At 39.0% G+C, this 11,927-nt stretch overlaps 1 non-coding gene across 1 annotated transcript; it reads right to left on the bottom strand.

Moving 5' to 3' along the window:
• Positions 1–5,967: 5,967 nt before the first annotated feature.
• Positions 5,968–6,069, bottom strand: LOC130026256 (U6 spliceosomal RNA). The gene has a single exon (XR_008792863.1). It is a non-coding gene; the product is annotated as a U6 spliceosomal RNA (small nuclear RNA).
• Between the last annotated feature and the right edge of the window lie 5,858 nt (positions 6,070–11,927).

The following is an 11,927-nucleotide window of genomic DNA, read 5'->3' as shown; positions in this document are numbered from 1 at the left end:
TAAAAGCTAGATATTAAAAAAGAAATGTGTGCACACTTTATATAATTTGTAAAATACTTTGTTACAACTATTGTTTTATTAATTTGCCATCCCAACCTCTTCAAAACCCCCCCAAAGCGAATGACTAATATCCACAAAACTGGAATTCTGGATACAAAGCTGGGCTCTATAAAGACTTTGAGAAATCATAGGCACACAATTTGAATACTGTTTTCAAATATATGTGAAAACAGACATTTTTGAAAAATGAGTCACTACTTTATTCAAACAGATTTTGGAAGGCAAGGAGAAAAGGCATAAAAAGCAAAAACAATCTTAGGGAAAAATAGAAAGACACAAATTCTTTTTTTCTTTTTGGGTCATACCCAGGATGCACAGGTGTTACTCCTGACTCTGCACTCAGGAATTACTCCAGGTGGTGCTTGGGGAACCATATGGGATGCTGGGAATTGAACCCAGGTAGAACGTGTGCAAGGCAAACACCCTACCCACTGTACTATTGCTCAGCCCCTAAAACACAATTCTTTTTTTTTCCCCCTTTATTTTATTTTATTTTTTTTTACAGTTGTAGATTTACAATTTTTTGTGCTTTGGTTTCAATTATACAATGATCAGATACCCATCCCTCCACCAGTGCCCATTTTCCACCACCATGGATAATATCCCGCCCACCCCCATCCCCCCATCCCCCCTGTCTCTGTGGCAGGGCAATCCCCTGTGTTCTCTCTCTCCTTTTGGGTGTTGTGGTCTGCAAAAGAGGCATTGAGTGGCAAACATGTTCAGTCCATAGTCTACTTTCGACATGCATCTCCCCTCCTGGGAGGATCCTCCAAACATCCTTTATTTGGTGCTCCCTTCTCTATCTGAACTGCCCTTTCCTCTAGGATACCCGGCTGGCCTCTAAGTTATGGAGTAATCCTCCTGGTGCTGATCTCAGCTATTCTTGGGTATTAATCTCATACTTTGTTACTTTATATCCCCCAGATGAATGCAATCTTTCTATGTCTATCCCTCTCTTTCTGACTCATTTCGCTTAGCATGATACTTTCCATGTTGTACCACTTGTATGTAAATTTCATGACTTCATCTTTTCTAAGAGCTACATAGTACTCCATTGTGTAGATGTACCAAAGTTTCTTTAACCAGTCATTTGTTCTTGGGCATTCAGGTTTCTTCTAGTTTCTGGCTATTGTAAAGAGTGCTGCAATGAACAAACAAGTGCAGATGTCACTTCGACTATACATTTTTGCCTCTCTGGGATATATTCCCAGGAGTGGTATTGCTGGGTCAAATGGGAGCTCAATTTCTAATTTTTTGAGAATTGTCCATACGGTTTTCCAGAAGGGCTGAACCAGTGGACATTCACACCAACAGTGAAGGAGTGTCCCTTTCTCGCCACATCCACGCCAGCATCGGTTTCTTTTGTTCTTTTGAATGTGGGCCAGTCTCTGAGGTGTGAGATGGTATATCATTGTGGTTTTGATCTGCATCTCCCTGGTGATTAATGATGTAGAGCATTTTCTCATGTGCTTTTTTGCCATTCGGATTGCTTCTTTGAGAAAGTTTCTGTTCATTTCATTGCCCCATTTTTGGATGGGGTTGGATGTTTTCTTCTTGTGGAGTTTAACCAGTATTTTGTATATCCTGGATATCAACCCCTTGTCAGATGTGTATTCGGTGAATATCCTTTCCCATTCTGTAGACTGTCTTTGTATTTTGGTCACTGTTTCTTTGGAGGTGCAGAAGCTTCTTAGTTTAAGATAGTCCCATTTATCTATCTCTGTTTTCACTTGCTCGGCCAGTGGCATGGCATCTTTGAAGATACCATTAGCTTCAATGTCATGGAGGGTTTTGCCAACTTTATCTTCAATGTACCTTATGGTTTCTGGTCTGATGTTGAGGTCTTTAATCCATTTTGATCTTACTTTTGTACATGGTGTTAGGCAGAGTTCTGAGCCTATTTTTTTGCATGTAGCCGTCCAGTGATGCCAACACAATTTATTAAAGAGGCTTTCCTTACTCCACTTCACATTACTTGCACCTTTATCAAAGATTAGATGAGCATATGATTGAGGGGAGATGTCAGTGTATTCAATCCTGTTCCATTGGTCTGCAGTTCTGCCTTTGTTCCAGTACCATGCTGTTTTAATTATTACTGCTTTGTAGTACAGTTTGAAGTTCGGGAGGTTGATTCCTCCCATTTTCTTTTTCCCAAGAATTGCTTTAGCTATTCGTGGGGGCTTATTGTTCCATATAAATTTCAGGAGTGTTTGCTCCATTTCTTTGAAGAATGTCATGGGTATTCTTATAGGGATTGCATTGAATTTATACAATGCTTTCGGTAGTATTGCCATTTTGACAATGTTAAGTCTCCCGACCCATGAGCAGGGGATATCTTTCCATTTCCTCATGTCCTCTTTTATTTCCTGAAGTAGCGTTTTGTAGTTTTCTTCGTACAGGTCCTTTACTTCCTTAGTTAAGCTGATTCCTAGGTACTTGATTTTCTGGGGCACAATTGTGAACGGGATTGTTTTTTTCATGTTGCTTTCTTCTCTCTCACTGTTTGCGTATAGGAAAGCCATGGACTTTTGGGTATTGATTTTATAACCTGCAACTTTACTATACAAGTCTATTGTTTCTAGGAGTTTTTTGGTGGAGGTTATTGGGTTCTCTAAGTAGAGTATCATATCATCTGCGAATAGTGAGAGCTTGATTTCTTCCTTTCCTACCTGAATGCCCTTAATATCTTTTTCCTGCCTAATCGCTATTGCAAGTACTTCCAGTACTATATTGAACATCAGTGGAGATAGTGGGCATCTCTGTCTCGTCCCTGATCTTAGAGGGAAGGCTCTCAGTTTTTCCCCATTGAGGATGATGCTTGCTGTAGGCTTGTGGTAGATGGCTTTAATTATGTTGAGGAAGGTCCCCTCTATACCCATTTTGGCTAGGGTTTTCATCATAAAGGGGTGCTGGATCTTATCAAATGCTTTCTCTGCATCTATTGATATGATCATATGCTTTTTATCTTTTCTTTTGTTGATATGGTGGATTATGTTGATTGATTTCCGAATGTTAAACCATCCTTGCATCCCTGGGATGAATCCTACTTGGTCATGGTGTATGATCTTTTTGATGAGTAGTTGGATTCTATTTGCTAGTAGTTTGTTGAGGATCTTTGCATCTGTGTTCATCAGGGATATCGGCCTGTAATTCTCTTTCTTTGTGGTATCTCTGTCTGCTTTTGGTATCAGTGTGATATTTGCTTCGTAGAAACTGTTCGGAAGTGTTTTTGATATTTCAATTTCGTGGAAAAGCTTAAAGAGCATCGGGAGTAAGTCCTCTTTAAAGATTTGGAAGAATTCACTAGTGAATCCATCCGGGCCAGGACTTTTGTGCTTGGGGAGACTTTTTATTACCATTTCAATTTCCTTGATGGTGATAGGTCTGTTCAGGTATTCCAGGTCTTCTTGGTTCAGCCTTGGGAGTCTGTAGGAGTCTAGGAATTTATCCATTTCCTCGAGGTTTTGATGTTCCGTGGCATAAAGCTTCTCAAAGTACTCCCTGAGGATCCTCTGAATTTCTGTGGTTTCTGTTGTAATGACCCCCTTTTCATTTCTGATTCGGTTTATTAGGGTTTTCTCTCTCCCTTTCTTTGTGAGTTTTGCTAGAGGCTTATCGATCTTGTTAATTTTCTCAAAGAACCAGCTTTTGGTTTCATTGATCTTTTGGATTGTTTTTTGGGTTTCCATCTCGTTAATCTCTGCTCTGAGTTTTATTATTTCCTTTCTCCTGTTCGGGTTGTGCTCATTTTTTTGGTCCTTCTCCAAGCTCTTAAGCTGTGAGGTTAGGTTACTTATGTGTGCTCGCTCCTCCTTCCTGAGGAATGCTTGTAGAGCTATAAACTTTCCTCTTAACACAGCCTTTGCTGTGTCCCATAAGTTTTGGTAACTCGTGTTCTCATTTTCATTTGTTTCTAGGAATCTTTTGATTTCCTCTTTGATTTCCTGTCTAATCCACTCGTTGTTCAATAGTGCACTGTTTAATTTCCAGGTGTTTGATTTAGTTTTCTGTTTTTGTGTGTGATTTACTTCTAATTTCAGCGCATTATGGTCTGAGAAGATTGTTGATACAATCTCTACCTTCTTAATTTTATGGAGGCATGTTTTGTGCCTCAGCATGTGGTCTATCTTGGAGAATGTTCCATGTACGCTTGAGAAGAATGTGTATTCAGCTTTTTGTGGATGAAGTGTCCTGTATATATCTACTAAGTCCCTTTCTTCCATTGTTTCCCTCAAATAAAGTATGTCCTTGCTAAGCTTGAGTCTGGTTGATCTATCAAGAGGTGACAAAGCAGTGTTGAAGTCTCCCACTAGTATTGTGTTGCTATTGATGTCTTTTTCCAAATCTATGAGTAGTTGTTTTAAGTACTTTGCTGGTCTCTCATTAGGTACATATACATTTATTATTGTAAGTTCTTCCTGTTGTACAGATCCTTTGATCAATAAGAAATGGCCTTTACTGTCTCTTATGACCTTCCTCACTCTGAAATCGATGTGGTCTGATATAAGGATGGCTACCCCAGCTTTTTTATGGGAGCTGTTTGCCTGTAGGATTGTTTTCCAGCCTTTGACTCTGAGTCTGTGTTTGCTTTGACTATTGAGATGCGTTTCTTGCAGGCAGCAGAATGTTGGGTTCAATTTTCTAATCCATCCTGCCACTCTATGTCTTTTAATTGGTGCGTTTAGCCCATTGGCATTGAGAGAGATTATTGTTATGGGATTCTGTCCCATTGTTCTGTTAAAATTTGGTGTATTTGAGGGGCCTTTCTTGCCTTAAAGTACCCCATTTAGTTGTTCTTGTAACCATGGTTTTGAGTGTATGAAGTTCCTGAGCTGTTGTTTGTCTGTGAAACTGTGTGTTGTTCCTTCTATTATGAATGAGAGTCTTGCTGGGAAAAGTATTTTTGGGGAGGCATTTATTTCATTGAGTTTTTTTATGTCCCACCACTGCTAAAACACAATTCTTAACTAATATTCCCACCAACAACAAATGAATAACCTTTTATCATTTCAGCATATTTCCTTTCTGTCTAAAGCTGAGTATGAATGCCTGTCCAGTCCACCAGAATTCCAAACATTATCACACAAGCTTTTGCAAGCAGAGAAAGGCTCTCTTCAGTTGGGAGTACATGGAAGGTAGGAGTGCTCAGAGCTACTGTCTCTTACTTTGTTTTAGAAAGTATCTGTATGATCAGGAGGAGGAGCTAATAAATCAATTCATCTGTCATTTAGTAGCCTTGTCCCCTTTAGGCCATAGTTTCAAAATGATTCTAATAATGCCATCAGAAGAAATATTGTGTTTTTAGCAAATAAAAGATTGACTTTTAGTGTTAATACTATATATTAATATTCTGACATTTCTAATATTTTAATGATGCTACAATTATCATGTAACGTTAGATTGTGAAGATGTTGGAGTTGTTTTGGAATGCTGAATACTCAGAGATGTACCTCTTAAGGAGTATATGGATTTTTTCACTTTACTGATAATTTCTGTAGTATTAATTTGAAGGAGAATTGTTCAAAACTCTTAACTGAGTTACATAACATAGGGGGGAAATGATAGTTTTACTTTATTCCATTATCGCCCAGTATCATATGAGGTATTTGGTATTTGTTAGTTTATATAAAATTCATTGTCTAGAGATTGAGATGCAAGATTCAGTGAGTTCTGATGCAGTGGACCCAAAATCTCTGTACCATCAGCACCCTTCGGGGCATGTTTATTTATTTTTCTTTTACTTTACTTCTATTTAGGGGGTCCAAGTCTGGATGTACTCAAGCCTTATTCTTGGATCTGTGCTCTGGGATCTCTCCTGCTGGTGCCAGAGATTTTATCATGATTGGCAAATGCTTTAACCCCTATAGAATCTCTCCAGCTCATTGTGTTCATTTTCTTTTATATGTTTATGATATGGAACGCTTCATGAATTTGTGGGTCATCCTTGTGTAGGAGCCATGCTAATTTTCTCTATCATTCCAATTTTAGTATATGTGCTGCCAAAAATATTCATTTTAATTAATTAATTAATTAAGGCTTTTGGGGTACACCTGGTGATGCTCAGGGGTTACTCCTGGCTCTGCACTCATTACTCCTGGTGGTGCTCGGTGGACCATGTAAGATTCCAGGACTTGAACCAAGGTTGGCTACATGCAAGACAAATGCCCTGCCCTCTGTACAATATTTCTGGCTCCCAGATTTTAAATCTGACTGATATTCAATGACTCGCTTCCTATACAAATGCCTGAATTTCCACTAAGTAGTTGAGAGAGTCAAAAGATAATCCTAATGTCTCATAGAGGCAGTAACTTTAAGACCACCACCCTTCAAAGGGAAAAGGTTGGAATTACCGAAACAGAAATTTAAGGAAAGCTCCCTGGGACCTTGAGAATCAAATCTTTGGTTGGGTACCAAATCAAGCACCTTCCAGCAAGTTGAATATTCTGGAGCTGCACAAGAAGGAGCGGGTTTGGCAAGTTTTGTTTTAAAGCTCAGAACCACGGATTCAGTATTTCTTTTTTCCCAGGTGAGGGAACTTAACTTATTGAGGTGAAAAGTCACTTTGACAAAGATGAAGAAGCAAAACGTTGGCACTTCCCTGGGAACCTACCCCACAGACGCACGTTCCTGCTCGCTTCTTCCGGGTCCCCCTACTGCTAGGACCCTCAGGTGATTCCCACTAACAAAATGGAAAAGGAAGAGCTGGAAGAGTACAACTACCTCATAATATCATAAGCTTGTTCCCTCCCCCACCGACCCTCACTCACTCTTTTTTTGTGTTTCTTCAGTCTCGGACCCTCAACTGCACCCACTCTTAGCCAGAGCCATACACCACTCCCATCTCCTGCCTTGGCAGAAGCCTGGATCACAAGGGTTTGCTTGTTTCTTTGAATTTCTTCGTTGTGCTCTGTTAAAGTGTTTCATAACCACTTAGGCTACTCTATAGGAACCCTAATTTTACTTCTAGCATTTGAGTGAAACAGGGTTCATTTGGGGTTTCTGCTTTCCGGGGCATTCTTACGGACTACCAGAGGGATAGCACTGATGCAGAGAATACTTTATTGAGACATGCAGAAAACAGAACCTTTGAGAATCTCAGGGTTTAACTTATTTAGACAAAGGTTTTTTTTTCCATTTTTTCCTGAGTGAAAACATGGGTCAAGCACATTCTTTCACCATTGTGTCAGGTTGTTGATTACTTCTGCCTACAAAGTTCTACTTAAAACAAAAAATTAAAAAGGCACCAGAGAAAAGATGGATATTTTTTCCTGAAAGATCATGCTGTGTTTGTAGGAACAGAAAACTTATCAAGGAAGCATTTCAAATCCTCCACGGAAAAGAAAACCCAACCAGCCAAGGTCACTAGAAACTGAATTCATAAACTAGAATAAAAAATAAAAGGTAACAGAACCATAAAAATTATCATCTAAGTTTGCCTATAAAGTTCTTAAAAATCCTCACATGCATGAATACAGAAAATACCTAGGTGTAGAAATGACAGGAAATGTTCAAGTTTTTCGGCAAAAATTCAGTAGATTTTGATCGACTGAAGTCCAATCACACCATCAGTAGGATGCTGACCTTAGAGGCAAGACCTATATTGGCTTCCATTCAGATTTTAAATCTTACAAACTTTTGTGCTTGCATTTCAGTCATACAATGACCGAGTACCCATTCCTCCACCAGTACGCATTTTCCAACACCAATGGTCTCAGCATTCCTCCCACCACCCCCACCCTGTCTCGTCCACCCTACCCTGCCTCTGTGGTAGGGCATTCCCTTTTGCTCTCTCTCTCCTTTTGGGTGTTGTGGTGTGCAACAGCGGTATTGAATGGCCATAAAGTTTGGTCTATAGTCTACTTTCAGCCCGCATCTCCCATCCCAAGTGGGCCCTCCTAGCACCCTTTACTTGGTGGTCCCTTCTCTATCTGAGCTGCCTTTTCCCCCAGCATGTGAGGCCGGCTTCTAAGCTGTGGAGTAATCCACCTGTTACTTATCTCTACTATTCTTTGGTGTTATTCTCCCATTCTGTTACTTTATATTCCCCAGATGAGTGCAGTCTTTCTATGTTTGTCCCTCTCTTTCTGACTCATTTAGTTAACATGATACTTTCCATGTTGATCCACCTATATGCAAATTTCATGACTTCATCTTTTCTAACAGCTGTATAGTATTCCATTGTGTAGATATACCAAAGTTTATTTAACCAGTCATCTGTTCTTGGGCACTTGGGTTTTTTCCAGATTTTGGCTATTGTAAATAGTGCTGCAATGAACATATAAGTGCAGATGTCATTCTACTATACTTTTTTGCTTATACAGGATATATTCCCAGAAGTGGTATTGCTGGGTCAAATGGGAGCTCAATTTCTAATTTTTTGAGAAGCGTCCATACTGTTTTCCAAAAGGGCTGAACCAGTTGCAAACCCACCAGCAGTGAAGGAGGGTCCCTTTCTTGCCACATCTGTGCCAACACCGGTTGCTTTTGTTCTTTTGGATGTGGGCCAGTCTCTGTGGTCTAAGATGTTATCTCATTGTTGTTTTGATCTGCACCTCCCTGATGATTAACGACATAGAGCATTTTCTCATGTGCCCTTTTGCCATTCTGATTTCTTCTTTGGCAAAGTTTCTGTTCATTTTATCGCCTCATTTTTTGATGGGGTTGGGTGTTTTCTTCTTGTGGAGTTCAACCAGTGCCTTGTAAATCCTTGATATCAACCCCTTGTCAGATGGGTATTGGGTGAATATCCTTTCCCATTCTGTAGACTGTCTTGTATTCTGGTCACTGTATCTTTTGAGGTGCAGAAGCTTCTTAATTTAAGATAGTCCCATTTGTTTATCTCTGTTTCCACTTGCTTGGCCAATGGTGTCCCCTTCAAAGATACCTTTAGTTTCAATGTCGTGGAGGGTTTTGCCGATCTTGTCTTCAACGTAACTGATGAATTCTGGTCTGATGTTGAGTCTTTAATCCATTTTGATCTGACTTCTGTGCATGGTGTTAGGTAGAGGTCTGAGCCCATTATTTTGCATGTAGCTGTGCAGTTTTGCCAGCACCATTTGTTACAGAGGCTTTCCTTGCTCCACTTCACATTTCTTGCTCCCTTATCAAAGATTAGATGATCATATATTTGAGGGTGTGTATCAGGATATTCAACCCTGTTCCATTAGTCTGTGGTTCTGCCTTTGTTCCAATACCATGCTGTTTTAATTATTACCGCTTTTTAGTAGAGTTTTAGGTTGAGGAAGGTGATGCCTCCCATATTCTTTTTCCCAAGAATTGCTTTAGCTATTTGTGGAAGTTTACTGTTCATATGAATTTCAGGAGTGTTTTATCCATTTCTTTGAAGAATGTCAAGGGTATCCTTATAGGGATCATGTTGAATTTGTACAATGCTTTAGGGAATATTGCCATTTTGACAATGTTAATTCTCCCGGTCCATGAGCAGGGGATATCTTTCCATTTCCTTGTGCCCTCTTTTATTTTGTGAGGTAGTGTTTTGTCATTTTCTTTGTACACGTCCATTACCTCCTTAGTTAAGCTGATTTTGAGGCATTTGATTTATGAGGCATAACTGTGAATAGGATTACTTTTCTCATGTTCCTTTCTTCTCTCTCATTATTTGCATATAAGCAAGGCATGGACTTTTGGGTATTGATTTTATAGCCTGAAACTTTACTATACAAGTCTATTGCTTCTAGGAGTTTCTTGGTAGAGGTTTTAGGGTTCTCTAAATATAGTATCATATTATCTGTGACTAGTGAGAGCTTGATTTCTTCCTTTCCTACTTGAATATCCCTAATATCTTTTTCTTGCCTAGTAGCTATTGCAAGTGAATTGTTTTTTTTTAAATCAGAGTAAACAATATCTGTAAACTACAACACTAAAAGGTATAATAATTATCCAACTTCAAAATGGAAATCAATAACTTTGCTTAACGTGGAAATAAAACTGGTCACTTTTTCAATAAAATGTTTTTTTCCAATTTTATTAAAACAAGAATTTTTGAATAGCACATCATATAAAACCATTTGTTTCTCATCAAATAAGTAACATCACACAGTGTACTACTTTAAAAATGATTTTAAGCATTAGCATTCAACTGTTAGTTAATTGGCATATATTTGGCTCCATTGGGTCCTGGGACTAAATCAGGGCTGGATGCTTAGTTGCCACTAAGTTGCTTAGTTGCCCAGTATTTTGATATACAATTAAATCTGAGAAATAGTATATTGTACCTTAGATAAAAAAGAGTCTAATCAAAAATCACAAAGCACTGAATAGTGTTTTGCTATTTTTATATGGCTTTTTAAAACATATAAGCTGCTTTATAAATGACTTCTTAAAAGCGATGTTTTCTTGGGGCTGGAGTGATAGCACAGCAGGTAGGACATTTGCCTTGCACGCAGTTGACCCTGGTTCAATTCCCAGCATCCCATATGATCCCCCTGAGCACCCCCAGGAGTAATTCCTGAGTGCATGAGCCAGAAGTAACCTCTGTGCATCACTGGGTATGACACAAAAAGCAAAAAGTAAAAAAAAAAAAAGGTATGCTTTCTGTCTCTCTCTCCTTTTGGACATTATAGTTAACCATACAGATACTGAGGGGTTATATTTGTTCCTTTATCTATTTCCAGCACACAGTTCTTATCCAGAGTGATCATTTCCAACTATCTTTTTCATACCGGACCCTTCTCTCTCCCAGCTGCCCTCTCTCCCAGCACTTGAGGCAGGCTTCCAACTGTGGATCAGTCCTCCTGGCCCTTCTTTGTACTGTCCTTGGGTATAAATATCATGTTATGTTTTTTATATCTCATATACCACAAATGAGACAAATCATTCTATGTATGTCCCTCTCCTTCTGACTCACTAATTTCACTCAGTTTGATACTCTCCATGACCATTCACTTATAAGCAAATTTCCTACCTTCCATTTTCTTAATGACTTCATAGTATTACACTGTGTTGATATACCATAGTTTTTCTTAACCAGTTATCTGTTCGCAAGCAGACACAGGCTAGAGGAGGGTGGTGGGAAGGAAACTGGGGACACTGGTGATGGAAATGTCCACTGGTGGAGGGATGAGTGTTGGAACACTGTATGACTGAATCCCAGCCATGAACAGTTTTGTAACTTTGCATCTCACGATTATTCAACACAAATTAAAAAAATAATAACAAACATGATTAGATTACTTTAGGCCAGACTGTAGGTCAACTTCTACAATAATGGAATATTACAAACTAAAAAATAATATTTATTTATTTTGCTTTGTGAAGAACTAATAAAATTTGCTAAGATAAAGAAAGTTAAGGGGACTGGAGCAATAATATAACAGGTAGAGCATTTGCTTTGCAAATGGATCAATCCCAGACATCCCATATGGTCTCTGAGCACTGCCAGGAATGATCACTTAGTGCAGCCAGGAGGAAACCCTGAGGACCACCAGGTGTACCCCACCCTCTCCTCTGCCAAAAAGTTCTATATTTCTTCACCAAGTGGAATACTAAGTGTCAAAAGTGAAAGAAAAAATGGGCTCGATAGTACAGTGGGTAAGGAACTTGCCTTACATGCTATTGACTTAGGTTCAATCTCTAACACCCTATATGGTTCCCCAAGCATTCTCAGGAGTAACTTCTGAGTGCAAAGCCAGGAGAAAGCCCTGAATACTGCTGGATATACCCAAAAACTAAGGAAAAAAGTTACACCTATCAACATAAGTAATGGGACTCCTAGAAGAACAGAAATAGGGACAGAAAGATTATTATGCTTGACAATTTCTCAAATTTAATCAACAAAGAATTGCACTTAAAAAAACTCTATGATCTTCAAATAAAATAAACTCAAAATGTTCCTCACTTAGACATAT

The sequence above is a fragment of the Sorex fumeus genome, unplaced genomic scaffold, assembly GCF_029834395.1.
Source record: "Sorex fumeus unplaced genomic scaffold, SorFum_2.1 ptg000033l, whole genome shotgun sequence".
Lineage (NCBI taxonomy): Eukaryota > Metazoa > Chordata > Mammalia > Eulipotyphla > Soricidae > Sorex > Sorex fumeus.
This window is presented reverse-complemented; position numbering and strand designations above follow the sequence as displayed.